We start from the raw sequence: 21,179 nt of genomic DNA, 5'->3' as shown, positions 1-21,179 counted from the left end.
CCACGTAAAGGACCAGGGTTCGAATCCCAGGAGCCAATTGGAAAATCGTTATCACACACACACACACACAAATATATATATATATATATATATATATATATATATATATATATTATTCATTTATTTATTATACTTTGTCGCTGTCTCCCGCGTTTGCGAGGTAGCGCAAGGAAACAGACGAAAGAAATGGCCCAACCCCCCCCCCCATACACATGTACATACATACGTCCACACACGCAAATATACATACCTACACAGCTTTCCATGGTTTACCCCAGACGCTTCACATGCCCCGATTCAATCCACTGACAGCACGTCAACCCCGGTATACCACACCGCTCCAATTCACTCTATTCCTTGCCCTCCTTTCACCCTCCTGCATGTTCAGGCCCCGATCACACAAAATCCTTTTCACTCCATCCTTCCACCTCCAATTTGGTCTCCCTCTTCTCCTTGTTCCCTCCACCTCCGACACATATATCTTCTTGGTCAATCTCTCCTCACTCATCCTCTCCATGTGCCCAAACCACTTCAAAACACCCTCTTCTGCTCTCTCAACCACGCTCTTTTTATTACCACACATCTCTCTACCCGTACGTTACTCACTCGATCAAACCACCTCACACCATACATTGTCCTCAAACATCTCATTTCCAGCACATCCATCCTCCTGCGCACAACTCTATCCATAGCCCACGCCTCGCAACCATACAACATTGTTGGAACCACTATTCCTTCAAACATACCCATTTTTGCTTTCCGAGATAATGTTCTCGACTTCCACACATTCTTCAAGGCCCCCAGGATTTTCGCCCCCTCCCCCACCCTATGATCCACTTCCGCTTCCATGGTTCCATCCGCTGCCAGATCCACTCCCAGATATCTAAAACACTTCACTTCCTCCAGTTTTTCTCCATTCAAACTCACCTCCCAATTGACTTGACCCTCAACCCTACTGTACCTAATAACCTTGCTCTTATTCACATTTACTCTTAACTTTCTTCTTCCACACACTTTTCCAAACTCAGTCACCAGCTTCTGCAGTTTCTCACATGAATCAGCCACCAGCACTGTATCATCAGCGAACAACAACTGACTCACTTCCCAAGCTCTCTCATCCCCAACAGACTTCATACTTGCCCCTCTTTTCAAAACTCTTGCATTTACCTCCCTAACAACCCCATCCATAAACAAATTAAACAACCATGGAGACATCACACACCCCTGCCGCAAACCTACATTCACTGAGAACCAATCACTTTCCTCTCTTCCTACACGTACACATGCCTTACATCCTCGATAAAAACTTTTCACTGCTTCTAACAACTTTCCTCCCACACCATATATTCTTAATACCTTCCACAGAGCATCTCTATCAACTCTATCATATGCCTTCTCCAGATCCATAAATGCTACATACAAATCCATTTGCTTTTCTAAGTATTTCTCACATACATTCTTCAAAGCAAACACCTGATCCACACATCCTCTACCACTTCTGAAACTACACTGCTCTTCCCCAATCTGATGCTCTGTACATGCCTTCACCCTCTCAATCAATACCCTCCCATATAATTTACCATATATATATAGCGCCAAGAACAGACGATGAACGACCTCACTTGTACACATCTAAACTTCAACTGTCATGTACAATTCACCGAAGCCAGAGACCCCTGTTCACAGCCAAGCCAAGTTTCGAAGTGTCAGACATTGTGTACATACAGGGATTATCTATCACTTAAATGGCAAAAGTTTGCGCAATGCTTAATCTTCCTGCCCCCACGAGTCCCTTCTATCCTTTATACTGCTTGTGCAGCGCTCAGGAAGCTGGCCACGTCTACAGGGCGGGTCCATGGGTCATAAAGCAAGGTCATGGTGTTTGTGTGAGCGTGTGTCTATGCAGGGAGAGAGCGGAGCAATTTTGTGACCAGCATAAGTATACCGGTGTTACAGATTCTTTATACTAATGATAAGAATTAACTCTTTAGGGTGTAACATAGTTTCCGCCAGGTGAACGGTTCACCTGCTCTCCATTTCCCTGTATTTCACTTTATGATCCTTTAAATTTCGTTCATCCTCATCTTGATTTATTCCTCGTCCCTCTATAATTGTGTTGTCTACAGATATTCTATACTTAGTGTCGTTCTCATCTAACGACCAGTCTTCGTCGTCATTATATCAAACCAAATTGCAAAAATGTAGAACAAAGGTATTTAGTGGTAGATACCTTCTAATTGGATGATATTACATCCTTAACGAGACGGATGGACGTAATGATAATCATTAGGTAATAATTTTACATTTTTTTTATATGAATCATAAAAAAAGAACTTGCTCTGCCTTTCCTTTATTTCATATACGATTAACTATCTAAACTCAAAGATTTTAGTCCCCTAAAATTTGATCGAGCCCTAACATTTTATCGACCCCCCTGCACAGTTCCATCAACTCCTATAAGCATGAAATAGTCTCATAGTCATACTGCTACATCTACTAGATACACGAAACATGTTTTAGAATAGCTATACCTCGCCTTCCTAACCGACCGGGAAACTGATCACTCAGTTCTTTTTTTTATATAAACCAAATCATCCAATGTTACACCACACACACTCTTCCCCTGAGCCCAGTACACTACAGTAGCGGGCTCCTCGAACACACACACACACACACACACACACACACACACTTAATGCGTTACTTATATTCCAAAACACATCAGCTCTGTTACCAAGCCAAGACTTATATACTCCTCAACATATAAGAAAATTCTTATTCACACAGGAAATCTACCCCAGCTCTCAAAACAATGGAAGCATATACTATCTCTTGGAGTTCTATGTATATCATCTTTGTGACTGGCAATGTAAATATTAGTACGTATAATCCTATCTATGGGCCCCAGGCAAGAAGCAGTTACATAATCAACACTACAGTTTAATAATCTCGTACAGATAGCTTTTCGTCCATCTTTTTATTTGTCATAAAGAGATGTATATATAAAGAAAGATGATAGCGAACAAATACTTAACATTTTTCGGTCAGTATAGGAGACATCAAACGAAATTATTTGTCTGAGAACTTCCATTTTCTATGGGGGGAAATGGAGACGAAGCCATCGGAAAATCATGTGCTGATTTTAATGAAAAATCCCCCCCAAAAAAACGATTCTCAGCTCTCTCTCTCTATATATACACATCATCCTTGTATTCTCCAAACAGCAGCGCCCTCGTATTTTGTTTAGAGAACCTCTGGCGTGGCGCGGCGGAGGGAGGAGGGGTGAGTTCCGGCGAGGGATGGATTGGGTTGGACCATCCCAGCGCGCCAAAATGAGGCGGGTTGGCTGGTTCTCGCGCCGCTGTTGACTCTGGCCGATATTGGCCCCTTGTAGCGCGCCGACGCCCCAATAAAACTTCAGTTTCCAGCTTTTAGCTTCAGATGCGGAGGCCTGATCCCCCAGACACAGCACCCCCCCCATTCTCCCCCTGCCAGTAGTTCGTGATTTACTCGCCTATAGTCCATCTTTTTTTTCCCTTTTTTTTCTTTTTTGAAGATAATACAGTTACCGGATACTTAATAATTTAGTTATCCATAGAAAAGTATATTTCACTATGACTCTAGTTTCATATCTCGTAAGTTACCAGTTTATGTCAAGGATGCGCAAAAGTGAGTTCATATCTTACGTAGGTTGGCTGAGCTGGTATTTGCCAACTCTTTAAGGAGGGAGAACTGATGGAGTACACGGTACGTAATATAACAACTTCAGGCATGTTCCGTAGAACCCGATCTGTGTCACATTAGATGACTGCGCCACACACACACACTACCAAACTTTATGAGCTATGGTCCCGTCTGGCGGACATGGCCCGCTTCCTGAGCGATACGAAAGTTCTATAATATAGAAGGAACTCCCGGTGCATGAAGTATATATATATATATATATATATATATATATATATATATATATATATATATATATATATATATATATATATATTCCTAAGAGTTCACGGGGAAAATGAAACACGATAAGTTCCCAAGTGCACTTTCGTACAATAATCACATCATCAGGGGAGACACAAGAGAGAAGTATAACAGTCAGTTGATATACAACGAAGAGACGTAGCCAGGACGCTATTACTCTCTAACTGGATTTTAGATTCATATTCTAAGAGGACCAGCGCGCTTCAGTAAATAATTTCCTGTATACAAATGTAGAGAATAAAAGACGTAGTAGAAATCACGAGAACACGGAACTTACACAAATAACCAAACATTTCTCAAGCAAAAAGAACACATACCGCACCCAATTAGTTTGATATTCATCATTGATTTCAATTTCTAGAAACTAAATGCCACACACATATATATTTCTGCGGTTTAATATTATCAGGTTTATCAGTTTGTCGGTTTATATTTCTGCGGTTTAATATTATCAGGTTTATCAGTTTGTCGGTTTATATTTCTGCGGTTTAATATTATCAGGTTTATCAGTTTGTCGGTTTATATTTCTGCGGTTTAATATTATCAGGTTTATCAGTTTGTCGGTTTATATTTCTGCGGTTTAATATTATCAGGTTTATCAGTTTGTCGGTTTATATTTCTGCGGTTTAATATTATCAGGTTTATCAGTTTGTCGGTTTATATTTCTGCGGTTTAATATTATCAGGTTTATCAGTTTGTCGGTTTATATTTCTGCGGTTTAATATTATCAGGTTTATCAGTTTGTCGGTTCTAACGTTAGTCCAGCAATCTCTGAAGGAGATCATTAGGCTTGTGAATATATAAATGATAATCGTTTTCTAATGCAAATTCTCCTCCAACGCTGTCCATAAACTTAGCACGTATGGAGCTCAAGGCTCTTACTTACTTCAAGTACCACCTCACCTCTTAGTCGCCACATCCCTTGGGAATCCCCCCCTCCAATCAAACCCATCCTCAATTTTTTTTTCAGCTCCCAAAACGCGTCCCTCTAGTTAAAGGGCAAGAGAGATATTCATACCTTTATCTCCAGCCTCCTGATGTTGGAGTTAGAGCCATTAATCCACCCAACACTCCTTAAAGACCTGGACAAACTTAAACCTTTGTTGTCTCTTAAATCGTACCTTAACGATTGTTTGCTGGAGCTTTACGTGTTCTAATAATGGCCTGGAAAATACTTTTAACTACCTATTCGACAAAAATCTTACATAGTTCAGTAGTTAGGTACTTACTCGTTTAATTATTGTTTCGTAACTTCTCAATCGTACAGATACTATTTCTTCTCTAGTTTTCGTTTTCTTTGCTTATCTTCAATAGGAATATTTTGATCTATTCATGTAAGCGGTTAATTTTTAGATAAACCTAGTTATCCGCACTCTTTCTTAAATCTTACACGCAATGTAAAGCTCATTTATTATAATGAGGAATGATATTCAGCAGCCAAGTATGACTTCAAAAATCATTCATAATGATATTCGTAGAAATGTTCATGATAGAATACTTTCTTCCTCTTCATAATACCAAAAATACACTCGCTAAATCAACAATACACCTCGCTAAATCAACAATACATCTCGCTAAATCAACAATACACCTCGCTAAATCAACAATACATCTCGCTAAATCAACAATACATCTCGCTAAATCAACAATACATCTCGCTAAATCAACAATACACCTCGCTAAATCAACAAAACATCTCGCTAAATCAACAATACACCTCGCTAAATCAACAATACACCTCGCTAAATCAACAATACATCTCGCTAAATCAACAATACATCTCGCTAAATCAACAATACATCTCGCTAAATCAACAATACATCTCGCTAAATCAACAATACACCTCGCTAAATCAACAATACATCTCGCTAAATCAACAATACACCTCGCTAAATCAACAATACATCTCGCTAAATCAACAATACACCTCGCTAACTCAACAATACATCTCGCTAAATCAACAATACACCTCGCTAACTCAACAATACATCTCGCTAAATCAACAATACACCTCGCTAACTCAACAATACACCTCGCTAAATCAACAATACACCTCGCTAAATCAACAATGCACCTCGCTAAATCAACAATACACCTCGCTAAATCAACAATACACCACGCTAAATCAACAATGCACCTCGCTAAATCAACAATACACCTCGCTAAATCAACAATACACCTCGCTAAATCAACAATACACCTCGCTAAATCAACAATACACCTCGCTAAATCAACAATACACCTCGCTAAATCAACAATACACCTCGCTAAATCAACAATACACCTCGCTAAATCAACAATACACCTCGCTAAATCAACAATACACCTCGCTAAATCAACAATACACCTCGCTAACTCAACAATACACTTCGCTAACTCAACAATACACCTCGCTAAATCTACTGATTAACATTCGAATCTATTCTTTTTTTTTAACAGATGAAGATGATAATTTTCAAAAATTCATATCGTATTGCAAGGGAGGCATTACCTACACACGAGAATCTACAAGAAAATTAGGCCATCAGGTAGGTCAGTACTTCACCTACATGGCTCTCACCACAGAAGAAACTAGGATTACGAATATTGAGATCGTGTGAGTTGCGTGTTGTCAAGTGTTCTGTGTGAGGTAAGAGATGTTGAATATTTGTATAAAGTGATTATCATCAGCAACATCATCCGTGTATGAGGGGGGGGGGGGGGAAGAAATAGAAAGGACTAACCTTGGCCAAGGAAAGGAACTTGACAGCCACTACTATAGTGCTGGCTCACTGTACCGCCGTCCCAAACCTTCTTGATACTCAAGTGGTATTTCTGTACCTTCTTGGTAGACGTTATCTGTCGCCTTCCTCCTGAGAAAAGAAATTATCTGTAAAAATACCTGAGACACACACACACACACACACACACACAAACACACACACACACACAAACACACACACACACACACACATATGAGCGCTACTTTCATTGAACACATATTCCTCTCCAACAACATGAATCCGAAATCTGGTATCATTCGAGTGTAAGCTGGGTATAGCCGAGTGGTAAGCGTGCCATGCTACCACGCATGTGATACGGGGTTCGAATCCTTACTGTAAGATGGCATCAAGTGATATCGTACGGGATCGCCGTTTCCCGGGTTAGCAAGGTAGTTTCAGGAACAAAAACTCTCTCTCTCTCTCTCTCTCTCTCTCTCTATATATATATATGTATATAATGAATGATAATCCTGGTCGGTATTATATCAAAATAGGATTTTAAAAAGATATATTTTCTTCGACAAAGTCTTCCTCACAAGACATCAGTAGAGAGAGAGAGAGAGAGAGAGAGAGAGAGAGAGAGAGAGAGAGAGAGAGAGAGAGAGAGAGAGAGAGAGAGAGAGAAAAGATCTAGCCCATTATCTTACAACTCTGCTTTTAAAACTCCTTTATATCTTCCTCAGGTCATTTAACCCATCTCGTCCGCTCCCTCCTCCTCTTCTACCCCCCTCGCCCCTCCACCACTTCCCACGTCACCACCTCCTCCTACCTTAGCTCGTTGGAGAGGGGGAGGAGGGGAGAGGGTTGTTCGGGGGGGGGGGGGGGGGACAAAGGACGAACAAGACGTCGCTTTCTTGAAACAACATTTTGTCAAACAGGAGTTCTTAATAGAAATTCTTGCTGATGGGGGAAAGGGGGGGAGTGGAAGGGGGGGGGGTTGGTTGAGGTGGGGGTTGGAGGGTGGTGGGGAGAGAGGGGGAGGAGGGGCGGGGGGGGAGGTTTAGTTGGGGGAGGAGGAGGGGAGGAAGCAGAAGCGGCCAACCACCACAAACAAAGGAAAAAGTATTCAAATTAAAGTTTTTCTATTAGTTCAGCACGAATACAGGAGCCGGAGATAAAGGACCGGGAGATGCCATGGATGACATCATTTGAATATCAAATTAAAACTCGATTCTTGTTTCATCAGAGTAAAGACGAGGGTCGGGGAATAGTAGGTAAGATGGGGACGGCTTTCCTCCCCCCACACACCCCCTGCCTCAGCCCGTCCGTCCGTCCGTCCGTTCATCTTACTCGTCGCTCGCTCCTGACGACGGAGTCGACGAGTAGGAGGAAGGAGGAGGAAGTAGTGACGAGGAGCCATGTTACTCCTCGCTCGCTCCTGACGACGGAGTCGACGAGTAGGAGGAGGAAGTAGTGACGAGGAGCCATCTTACTCCTCGCTCGCTCCTGACGACGGAGTCGACGAGTAGGAGGAGGAAGTAGTGACGAGGAGCCATGTTACTCCTCGCTCGCTCCTGACGACGTAGTCGACGAGTAGGAGGAAGGAGGAGGAAGTAGTGACGAGGAGGGGAAGTATCTGGCTGGATCCTCCTCCTCCTCATTAGGGTTGGGGGCTTGTATGGGCATTTGGACTCTCTCCTCCTCCTCCCGATGCCTAAACCTAATCCTAGGGTAAGGCTGAGGACACACACACACACGCACACACACATAGTTTCCGCTTTCCCGGAAGGGGCGCAACTCGCCTCAGTTTAAAGTAATTACAACCGAACTGCGTCGTTGGAAGGGGCGGTTCAACGGAATTCCTCGCTCGGACCAGAACACCCGATGTAGCGTCGTCGGATGGTTCGGTTAAATGAATATCCGGACACCAGGGGGTTGGTAACCTACAAGAAATTGGCTGACCTTTACTTTATCTTGGTGGAGGTTTACACATGAGGAAGACATATACAATTGGGGTTGGGCTCAGGAACTTCTTCATCCTCCGAAATCAAAAGCACGAACTATATGAATGTAGTCACAGTTGAGGTTAGGCATTTTGAACACTTCGCTTGACTTGGAAGAAAAAAAAGATCCAGGTTTGGTTAGGTTAAGCTAAGTTAGGTTAGCTTAGGTTTCTTAAGCTAGGTTAGGTTAGGTAAGGTTAGGTTAGGTGAAGCTAGGCTAGGTTACTTAAGCTAGGTTAGGTTAGGTTAGGTTAGGCTAGGTTACTTAAGCTAGGTTAGGTAGGTTAGGTTAGGTTAGGTTAAGCTAGGCTAGGTTAGCTTAAGCCAGGTTAGGTTAGGTTAGGTTAGGCTACGTTACTTAAGCTAGGTTAGGTTAGGTTAGGTTAGGTTAGGTTAGGTTAGGTTAGGTTAGGTTAAGCTAGGCTAGGTTAGCTTAAGCTAGGTTAGGTTAGGTTAGGTTTGAGATGAGTGTTTCTCAGGCCGGGTACAGCTCAAAACTATGTGGTGAAGGCGGCTGTTCAGTACCTGTCGGGTCATGTCGGTACGTACGTACATGTAATGAGACTTTCCTCGCTTGCTAGTTAAGCCATGACCCGCCACTGCGGTCTCTCCACCTGAATCGAATATTGAGGGGTTACTTCTCCATTCTTAGAGGAAGTCGTCATGAATTGTGTAACCCGTCATTAATGTCGGTCGGGATATTGTTCCGTTTTCAACCATCGTTATTACCAACATTTTCATGTGATAGATTTTTTTTTTTCTTTCTACTAGTACCAGTGTGATAAGAGACCTAAGAGACTTTTACGTATCGAAAATATTCAAAAATAAGTAAAAACTGCAGATATTTATCTGTAGCGCGTATAAGCATGTATTTCACACAAGCACAGAGGACGTCTGCGCCTGCGCAATACAATTTCGGTTTGGATAAATTTCAAATCTCGGCTGTTTATTGGCTGGCGTCACCGGTGACGTGTTCGATGCCTCTTAACATCTAAAGATACAACGACATCTTAAGTATGAGATACAGTGCTGGCCGGAATGAATGACTTCCCAACACTTAGATAAGATGAACGAAATATTTAGCCACGGTCAAGAAATCAATGATCGTATCGTTTTTCTGAGAGATATTCGTTAACTTTATTAGAAATTCACATGAAAATCGTACTTCGTCACGAAGGTTTATGTATAGAGACAAGAACATGGGGGGAAGATTAAGTAAGCTTTCTTACCAATATAGATTATAGATTGATATAGATATTGATATAGACACTATATCCACAATTTTGCCATGCACCTGAGCTACATATAATGATGTAAAACATGCCCAGTGCAAGCACATTATGTAGCTCCTGCGGGTAAAGTACCTTGATATCTATTATTGTCTGTGTTAACAACGCGCTCATACAACTACATTCTGTGATTGCACGTCCTTATGCACTGTATGTTTGACCTAGTATATTACTTTCTGTGTTAACTACTCCCCACAACACTGTGTTCTTTTGCAAATACACACTCATACGCAGTGTATATACTTTGTATGTGTATACAATGTGATTTGTAAAAGTCTCTCCACTTACCCCTGTATTACTATCAATGTTAATAGGATATATTGTATGTATATATATGTGTTATACTTGAGTATGACTGTTCATATCCTTTACTTTCCTGTAATTTAAGTTATGTATTTATTGTTTCCCCAGACCTCCTTCCCACAGCGACGGGAGGGAGAACATCTCACAAGCCCACCCATCACCCTCCCTCATTGATGTACTGTACTCACTGTACACTCTATACTGGCCTCCACCTACCCCGAGGTATGTGCCTTTCACCATTACTATTGTGGAACTGAATCCTTTTCAGTGTATGTTTCGACAATATTCTTTTTATTTACAATTTAAGATTGAATATGTTTGATAGAAGAATGATAATGTAAACGTGAAATAAAGTATATATCTGTGAATTTGTGTTTTCTTTCAAAACCATCAGTTTGTTAAACTTGAATGTCGCTTTAACTCACTGATTTCAAATTTCGATACAAAATCTGATTTTTTTTTTTCTATTTAGTAAATTCGTTTGTTGACCGATATAAGGTTAGGGTAACCAACCAGTAGTAGTTCAGGAAAATAATATCCAAAACTTTGTATTTAGGTTATAGAAAACGTCCTGTTCGTTGTATCTTTTCCGTAGACAGCGTAGGTTAGGTCAGCGGCGTTACGAGATGACACTCGCTGATCGTGGCATACGAAGTGGGACAGATCCACGGGCGGCCATTTCAGGTCAAATGAGAGTTGAAAATAACAGCGACTTTGGGTCAGAGGGAGTTTACTGGGGCTGTTAGGGCTGCGAGTTATAATTACGGGATGCTTTTTCATACGACTTCTACAGCCTTGAGGCGGCTGCGCCTCATGCAGGAGTAAGGTACGGTGTGCTCCTCTGAAGCAACATAGTGGTCGAGACGCTGTTTTTCATCTGCTTACAATAGTTTAGTCTCGCAAAAATGATTTCTCGTTAGCGATGTTATCACTTGCAATATATATATATATATATATATATATATATATATATATATATATATATATATATACATATATATATATATATATATATATATTCAGACATACGTATGTGCGTGAGAAAGAATATGATGCTGCAGGTGCAACTGTGTATGCAATCTTTTTAGATATATTTCTACATTTATTTCCGTTATTCAAAAAAATATTCTACATGCACAGGAAAGCGGTTATCAAAATTCACATCGGTATGAAACAGTTTTTAAAATTCTAAAATACATAAAACTATTTTTCTTTTGAGGGGACACACTTTTGTGACGAAAATTTGCAATACATATACAAATTCCAAAGAGGCGAAAAAATTGTTTAATAACAGAATATACGCCATTGAAAAACGGTTGAAGATTGAGGTATATGCGAACGAATGACCGACTCTCAATTTCTCACGGCACCAAAGGGTCCACCCTCACAGTGTTTCCAAAACTCAACATTTCATATAACAATTTTAAACATTTGGTTATTCAATGCAAAAAGCATAAAAAACTAAACTGAATAAAGGATTGCAGTGCTAAAATAACATAAAAAGTACTTAATGCTTGTGTGTGTGTGTATATATATATATATATATATATATATATATATATATATATATATATATATATATATATATATATATATATATATATCCCTGGGGATATGGAAGAAAGACTACTGCCCACGTATCCTCTCTGTTGGGCGAATAAGAGGGACGGTGGTTGAGACTGGAAATCCTCCCCTCCTGTATCAATTTACAAAAGGAAATGAGGAAGGGGCCAAGTGAAAACTTTTCTTGTCAGGCTAAATCATCTGTCCTTGAAACTACCTCACTCACGTAGGAAACTGCGAACACGCACATCATGTATATAGATCTCTCTATCTATCTATCTATCTATCTATCTATTCATCTATCTATATTAAAAGGATAATGGAGTTACTCCGGAATCGCTCCTCCACGAACTCTCGTACCTCCAAGGCTGTGCTACTTCCAGTAGCAGGGAAAGGATGGATTCCTTAAAAGAAAGAAGTTCTTTGACGAGACTCTACTGCCTAATATTCAGCCCCGCCGAAGGTGATTTTTCACTCGTGCCGTAACCTCGTACAGGGGAGTCCGATAGCACACACACACACACACACACACACACACACACACACACACACACACGGGGCTACGTGGTGTAGTGGTTAAAGTTACAGTCATGAGTCAGCACGTGCCAGCGTGGGGTCGGGCCCGCATGGGCTCGAATCCTGAACGTGGTAGTCGGCCCCGATCTAACCAAGGTGCTCATTCCGCCCTTTCGCTGGTCGATAAACGGGTACCTGACTTAGGGTGGGGTGTGTATGTGCGTGCATACACAGGAGTAAAGACAAAATATTTGAATACCAGGTTAAGAGACGGGACAAAAGTCTCCCCATAACACAATTATAGTAATCACCAAAACACACACACACACACACACACACACACTGTGTTTTTCTAAACATTAATAGTCAAAGTAAGACTTTATATCATTTGTGATTTTTTTTTTTTTTTTTACAACAGTTTAATCCTCACATGGCGGCCTATTCCATACAGCGGGTCATGTGGTCATAAAAGTTCTCTTGCAGATAGACACAATCGAAGGCTCTTCAGTCAATCTCGATAGACAATGTAAAGCGTTTATATCAGCGAAGCAATCTGACAAATACATTATCATAATCTAGAATTGGATGGGCATGATCGACTTTCAAGTGATTTTCTTTCCTCGTAAAAGTAAGGAGTTCATTTCTTTCCAGTGAGAGCATACCACTACAACATATTCATGGGTCACGTGTATACCCAGAGTGTTGTATGTAGTCTTACAATCATCCTTAACGATTAAAAGAAGATGGTAAACAATACTAGACTTAGTGCTCTCAGGCTCAGCGACCGTGGCGACTGACATACGTAAAGTCCAATCAATAATGCTAAGATTGAGACAAACGGTACATGTATACTCTGCATAAATATGGCGTGTATAGTTTGAAGATTATTTTGAACACCTGACGAAGGGTTTCAAGTTTTTCGGTTTAAGTAATGACTTGATGTTAACTGTCTTAATAACCCTGGCAATTGCTAAGCCTAAAAACTAAACGTCCAAGCTTCTCTGTTACCGCTAAGGGTTAACCATGTATGTGTGTGTGTGTGTGTGTGTGTGTGTGTGAAAACATTTCTCCTATGAGAGGAAAAAAAAATTACTCTCTTTACGAGTACTTGCGACGAGATTTTGTCATGAAGCAAAGATAGCGTAAAGCAAGGATACCGCGTAGCGCTAACCGTCTAGTCTTGCTTGATTAACAATACTGTTTAACTCCGCTGCCACGCACATTGTACAATGATCAGTCATAACATCAAGATTTTTCTTTTTTTCGATTGATTCGATGGAAAACTAAAACGATCAGACGATAGAATAAAGAATAATGAATACAAATTAAAAGAGAAAAAATTATATTGTGATAAAAATTAAGGTGATATTACGAAAATTGATAAAGAATAAGAATATGCAAGAAGGAAATTTTAAGAAGCTACGTAAACTTTATGAAATTACTGACAGAAAAAAAGTGCAAATGCACAACAAAGCATAAACATCGAAAGACAAAACATAAACACTGAAAGTTATGAGACATTCTAAAAATGGTTATACGAAAAATAATCTTAAGAACTGAACAATAACATTAGGAAATCAATGGAACCACAAAATCAATGGAATCAAAAGAAAATTAGACTAAGAAATGAATAAAGGACCATCCTCACATATCTGATTAATAAGAAAGTCACGAAAACTATTGTGATAAATAAGAAACTTAGCCTTAGATTATTTTCTTTTTACTGTGCTCGCTGGGAGGATATATCGCTATGAAATTACACCCATGAGTTTAAGCACGAGTTCAGGAAAGACTAAAGTATATATATATATATATATATATATATATATATATATATATATATATATATATATATATATATTCGCGAAGATCAAGCTTGGCACGGTTAATGACAGCCAATTCTCAGATAGCAAAAGTCAAGTGTGTGCTCGGGGTGCCATTACTGGCACAGACCTAGTATAAGTGTAGTGTAGTGTTGGGCTCTCTCTCAGGTGGTTGTGTGTGTGTGTGTGTGTGTGTGTGTGTGTGTGTGTGTGTGTGTGTGTGTGTAAAGTGCAATGAATTGCTATATACCAAGTAAACTCAATCTATGGCAATTTGTGATCCATCAAATAAAAGAAAATAACTAAAAACTTTGTATTTTTTTTTGTTCTTGGGTAACAAGTGTTATTTTCTAATTGATTATGTCAAAAAGTATAGAAAATGGCTAATATTTCCTTGAAATCTTACTTTTGTGATCAGGACTGTGATATTCTAAAATTCACATATTTTTTTCAGAAAATTTCAGATAGCTTCAATACTGAGTAGCAGATATAGAGCTTCCTATACGTTTCCAGTAATATAGATAGCAGTAGTCAGAGTGGAAAGACGTTGTAGATCCAAATTACAATTTCAGATTTGCAGCTGAGGAGAGAAACCCATACAACCCCAATCAAAAAGACCAAAAGACCAAAAAAGATTTTGGTCTCACGAAGTCCATTGCTGAGTTCTTGACGTCTAGGCTCAAGCAATGGTGAACGTGTTGGATGAAAATGTGGAAATCGCAGATCAGAGGAAGTGTCATCTGGGTTCTTCCAGCTTCTTCACCCGTCAAGATGGGCTCTGCTTCTGCCACAATGTAACCAATATGTTCCAGGCAATCGGAATCACCTTGTAACGCGAACGAGTGGCGCCTTTTTTACTGACAGCTCATCCAGGAACCTCAAAGCCGTGCTGCTCCATAACGGGAACAAGAACCCGTCTCTTCCCCTGGCTCACTCTGTGCACCTCAAAGAATACAATAGTGTCAAGACCTTGCTAGACGCCTTGAAGTACGATGAGTACATCTGGAAGGTCATCGGTGACTTCAAAATGGTGGCATACCTGATGAGTCTTCGAGGCGGGTTCTCCAAGTTTCCCTGCTGTCTTTGCCTTAGCGACAGCAGGGACACCGCAGCGCACTACCACAGGCGGGACTGGCCACAGCGGACCGAATACCATGTTGGGATGAACACCGTCAAGTGGGAGCCACCGGTGGATTCGCGGAAGGTGCTAAGGCCAGCCACTGCACACACACATAAAATCAGGCCTTATGGAACAATTTGTCACAGCTCTAGATAAGGAGTCTGCAGCCCTCAAGTATCTTCAAGAGTTCTTCTCTATGCTGTCTGAGGCAAAGGTCAAACCCGGTGTCTTCGTCCGGCCACAGATGAAGGAGGAATTCCCCCAAGAACCTCACTAGGAAGGAGAACGCAGCTTGGTACAGCTTTGTCGCAGAGGTTCAGGGCTTCTTGGGCAATCACAAGGCCGAAAAGTATGTGGAACAATGGTGAAGAACTGTGGCAAAATGGGTTGCACGATGTGCCTCAAAGTCCATATCCTTGATTCTCATTGTGATAAATTCAAGGAGAACATGGGAGCGTATTCGGAGGAGCAAGGCGAGCGCTTTCACGAGGATGTATTGGACTTTGAACAACGCTACCAAGGAACATATAACGAAAACATGATGGGAGATTTATATTTGGGTTCTGATTCATGAAAGTGATTTACAGTACAGTCGTAAATCTCGAAAAACTAATCATTTCTAAATCGTTTGTGATTACTTTTGTTTAACATTAGTGTAAATACATGTTACATCTCGATTCATATGTTGTTTTTCTGACTTTACGTGAATAAAGATGTGCAAATTCGTCCATAGTCCAGCTGGAAATGGGAAAATTTCAAAATATCACTGTTCTGGTCACAAAATCAAAATTCAAAGGGAATAATAGCCTTTTTCTTTACTTTTTTACGCCTCAGCAATTAGGAAATAACACTTACTATCCAGGAAAAAAATTATATTACACGGTGTAATGAATGTGATCCATCACATAAATTAGAAATATAATTAGATAAGATTAAAGTCAAATGAAGTAAAATCTACATTTGATACTCCGTGATGAAAGCTTACCAGTTAGAAATGAATTACCCTTATATAACACAATATTCTATCCGTTAGCGTATGAAGTGCAATGACACAAGAATTGACTTGATATGTTCGTAAAGAAGCACATCTTTGACCATTGACCCGTATAGATATATCCATATAAATCATATAAGAGATGTTACAGAAATTAAGAGGTTACAAAAATCAAGAAAATTTTACACCACAACATCATAGCTGTTGTTTTATAACTAATAGCTCGAAGGTTATATATCTAAGTCACCCATGTACTTCATCGCAGCTGTGTAGGAAGATTTGAGACGAGGGTAACTTAACTATAACGCGTGACTATATTGGTTATAAATAAAAGCCTATCCAAACGTCTTAACCATAGAACATGCACTTAATGGCCACGACTGAACCAATAAAGATTAACACCGTTACTGACCTAAGAAAAAATTAGGGAGGGAGAATGTTGATCAGGACTTTAATCTGGCGAGGATGACTACAGCTGTCGAATGCTCTTGTTTGTTTTTTCAAAAATTGCAAAATCTAATGACAACGGTACGGGATGGAGGGTGGTCGTGGTGGGAGTGGAGACAGAGTTTACGTGCCGTCCACGGAGGCCATGTAGGCGCGCAGCCCTAATGTATGTGTGTGTGTGTGCGTGTGTGTGTAAGGAGAGAGAGAGAGAGAGAGAGAGAGAGAGAGAGAGAGAGAGAGAGAGAGAGAGAGAGAGAGAGAGAGAGAGAGAGAGGTCGAAGCTGGGAGGCGCAAGGAGGAACGGCTCTCCTGAAGGAACCTCACTAGGGAGCAGAGGAAGTGGGGAAAGTTGGGAGACGAGATCTCGGGTGTACCAGGGGATATACGTGCAACCAGGAGTGCCAGGGGGAACTAAGAAAATACAATAACGACGACATAGAATGCACAATTTATGAAGAATATTGAGAGAAGAAAAAAAAAAAGAATGAGACGAGACATATATGAAATAAACACAAATATAGAAAAATGATAAAGATTATAGAAATACGATAAATGGGAAATCCGCGAAATCACCCATACAAAACTAAGCCAGTGAAAGGAAGACAAATGAAATAAATATCCAGTTTCACATGGAGAGAAAATATTGATGGTGGAGTGGAAAGTTAGCATCTAAGCTGATAGGTAAGGAAATAAGACCGTGCGTACAGAATATTACACATGTACTTAGTGAATCAAACTACACAGGTACTTAGTGAGTCAAACTATGTATTTGTTTTACAACAAAAGGTATGAAATAGGATGAAAATAGAGACGAAAAGTAGAAAAAAGATCATTAAATTTGTAGAAACAGCGAATGACTTGTGCAACAGAAAACGAAGTCTTTTGGGAGAATCTTGTGCCACCAGAGGTATGAATTATCTATATAATTATGTATAACTCACGAGTAACTATTCTTGGCATATAGAGTTAACGTCATACATATTGATATCTTCAACGAAATTTATTTGTACACTTTAAAATGGGTTGTATTAAGTGGTTACTGATATTTAACTGTTGTCGGGCATAAAAACCTACAATACATTTCGTATTTAACACCCTCGGTGAATAATAATGGGCTACTGTTTATATATATTTCCTAAATCACGCTCATTCACCATATACTCCCAAGAACCCTAAACAATTTAATAAATTTATGGGTTTGTCTTCCGTTACCCAGACCTTCCACAACATATATGCTGAAAAAACGCAAAGCAGATCTATTGTTTGGATGACATTTACTTTTCAGTCCCTCCATGAAACATGGCTGAGAAGAAAAACGAGCTAGAATAATGTGGGCCTAAGTGGCCTACCAAACTGAAGCCTTGCAGGTGTGGGACAGCACTGATGATCACAGAACTAGAGGGAAGTCATTAAACTCATCAGTATTCTATTTCTCATTCTATGGTCCGGATCAATGTGTATTACGGTTGATTTTTGATCAATTACATAAGATTAGTACTACCTCGACTTGAATTTATCTGGGATGAAGCAATCTATTATTTTACACACACACACACACACACACACACACACACACACACACACACACACACACATAATAGTTCATTCAGAACAATCAAAGGTTCCTTAGCAACCACGAACACACAGCTACTCGACATGGAAACAAAGATCCTACCAGCGCAGTCCCACCTCAACATACTCAGGCACTCAGTTCTATATAACAGCACTAGGTCGACCTCTTCCACCCACACCACTCCATAACTAACCACCAACTCACAAGTAGAAATAAAAAGCTAACCCTCGCCTCACACTTCAGTAACCTCTACTCACAAAGCCACCCCCTTACCCTCCCCCTTCTCCATACAAATACAACACCTACAAACCACATACACACTGATATAACCCGACAAACACAGCACAACTGATCTCCCTAAATCAGTCTTAAAACTCCAGCCCTTCGGATATACTACATTCATCATAAACCACACTCCCTAGACAAACACGAGTCACACTCTCCAGCTAACGCTTTGGACATCATCATCCATCAACTACAACACTACAACACCGTCCTAACCTATACCCCCAAAACCCTTCGTGCCCACGATGCCACTACCAGAAACATGACCCGAGCACTCAACACGACTCAACTGCCCTGCAGCCTAATGACAGTTGGTGTTCTGCTGTATTTATTTTGTGTGCTGCTTTGTGTTAATGTTCTTGGTGTGTGTGTGTGTGTGTGTGTGTGTGTGTGTGTGTGTGTGTGTGTGTGTGTGTTTAAGGGAATATATATACATATACATACATTCTTTCTTTTTCTTTTAAACTATTCGCCATTTCCCGCGTTAGCGAGGTAGCGTTAAGAACAGAGGACTGGGCCTTTTTTGGAATATCCTCACCTGGCCTCCTCTGTTCCTTCTTTTGCAAAAATTAAAAAAAAAAAAAAAAAACGAGAGGGGAGGATTTCCAGCCCCCCGCTCCCTCCCCTTTTAGTCGCCTCCTACGACACACAGGGAATACGTGGGAAGTATTCTTAATCCCCTATCCCCAGGGATAATATACATACATACATACATACATACATACATATATATATATATATATATATATATATATATATATATATATATATATATATATATATATTTTTTTTTTTTTTTTTTTTTTTTTTTTGGTTTTTCGCTGTCTCCCGCGTTTGCGAGGTAGCACAAGGAAACAGACGAAAGAAATGGCCCAACCCCCCCCATACACATGTATATACATACGTCCACACACGCAAATATACATACCTACACAGCTTTCCATGGTTTACCCCAGACGCTTCACATGCCCTGATTCAATCCACTGACAGCACGTCAACCCCGGTATACCACATCGATCCAATTCACTCTATTCCTTGCCCTCCTTTCACCCTCCTGCATGTTCAGGCCCCGATCACACAAAATCTTTTTCACTCCATCTTTCCACCTCCAATTTGATCTCCCACTTCTCCTCGTTCCCTCCACCTCCGACACATATATCCTCTTGGTCAATCTTTCCTCACTCATTCTCTCCATGTGCCCAAACCATTTCAAAACACCCTCTTCTGCTCTCTCAACCACGCTCTTTTTATTTCCACACATCTCTCTTACCCTTACGTTACTTACTCGATCAAACCACCTCACACCACACATTGTCTTCAAACATCTCATTTCCAGCACATCCATCCTCCTGCGCACAACTCTATCTATAGCCCACGCCTCGCAACCATACAACATTGTTGGAACCACTATTCCTTCAAACATACCCATTTTTGCTTTCCGAGATAATGTTCTCGACTTCCACACATTCTTCAAGGCTCCCAGGATTTTCGCCCCCTCCCCCACCCTATGATCCACTTCCGCTTCCATGGTTCCATCCGTTGCCAGATCCACTCCCAGATATCTAAAACACTTTACTTCCTCCAGATTTTCTCCATTCAAACTTACCTCCCAGTTGACTTGACCCTCAACCCTACTGTACCTAATAACCTTGCTCTTATTCACATTTACTCTTAACTTTCTTCTTTCACACACTTTACCAAACTCAGTCACCAGCTTCTGCAGTTTCTCACATGAATCAGCCACCAGCGCTGTATCATCAGCGAACAACAACTGACTCACTTCCCAAGCTCTCTCATCCCCAACAGACTTCATACTTGCCCCTCTTTCCAAAACTCTTGCATTCACCTCCCTAACAACCCAATCCATAAACAAATTAAACAACCATGGAGACATCACACACCCCTGCCGCAAACCTACATTCACTGAGAACCAATCACTTTCCTCTCTTCCTACACGTACACATGCCTTACATCCTCGATAAAAACTTTTCACTGCTTGTAACAACTTGCCTCCCACACCATATATTCTTAATACCTTCCACAGAGCATCTCTATCAACTCTATCATATGCCTTCTCCAGATCCATAAATGCTACATACAAATCCATTTGCTTTTCTAAGTATTTCTCACATACATTCTTCAAAGCAAACACCTGATCCACACATCCTCTACCACTTCTGAAACCACACTGCTCTTCCCCAATCTGATGCTCTGTACATGCCTTCACCCTCTCAATCAATACCCTCTCATATAATTTACCATATATATATATATATATATATATATATATATATATATATATATATATATATATATATTATCCTTGGGGATAGGGGGAAAAGAATACTTTCCACGTATTCTATGCGTGTCGTAGAAGGAGACTTGAAAGGAGTGGGTGCGGGAGGCTGGAAATCCTCCCCCTCCAATTTTACTTTACAAAATAAGAGACAGAGAAGGGAGCCTTGTGGGAATTTTTCCCCTCTAAGCCTCACTCATCTGCTCTTGATGCTACTTCGCTAACGCGGGAAATGGCAAATATGTATGAAAAAAATATATATTACAATTGAAATTTTA

The 21,179-nt window shown here is 40.4% G+C and overlaps 1 protein-coding gene across 1 annotated transcript in view; it reads right to left on the bottom strand.

Annotated features, from left to right (window-relative positions):
* Window positions 1–21,179, bottom strand: part of LOC139766022 (ATP-binding cassette sub-family F member 1) — a 113,848-nt gene that overhangs the window by 82,215 nt on the left and 10,454 nt on the right. Inside the window, exon 2 of the mRNA XM_071694127.1 lies at window positions 6,711–6,839. The gene's annotated coding sequence lies outside the window, so the exon portion shown is untranslated. The remainder of the gene's footprint in view (window positions 1–6,710; window positions 6,840–21,179) is intronic.

The sequence above is a fragment of the Panulirus ornatus genome, chromosome 56 (assembly GCF_036320965.1).
Source record: "Panulirus ornatus isolate Po-2019 chromosome 56, ASM3632096v1, whole genome shotgun sequence".
Taxonomy (NCBI): Eukaryota; Metazoa; Arthropoda; class Malacostraca; order Decapoda; family Palinuridae; genus Panulirus; species Panulirus ornatus.
The sequence above is the reverse complement of the archived record's forward strand: the minus strand, read 5'-3'. Positions and strand labels throughout refer to the sequence as shown.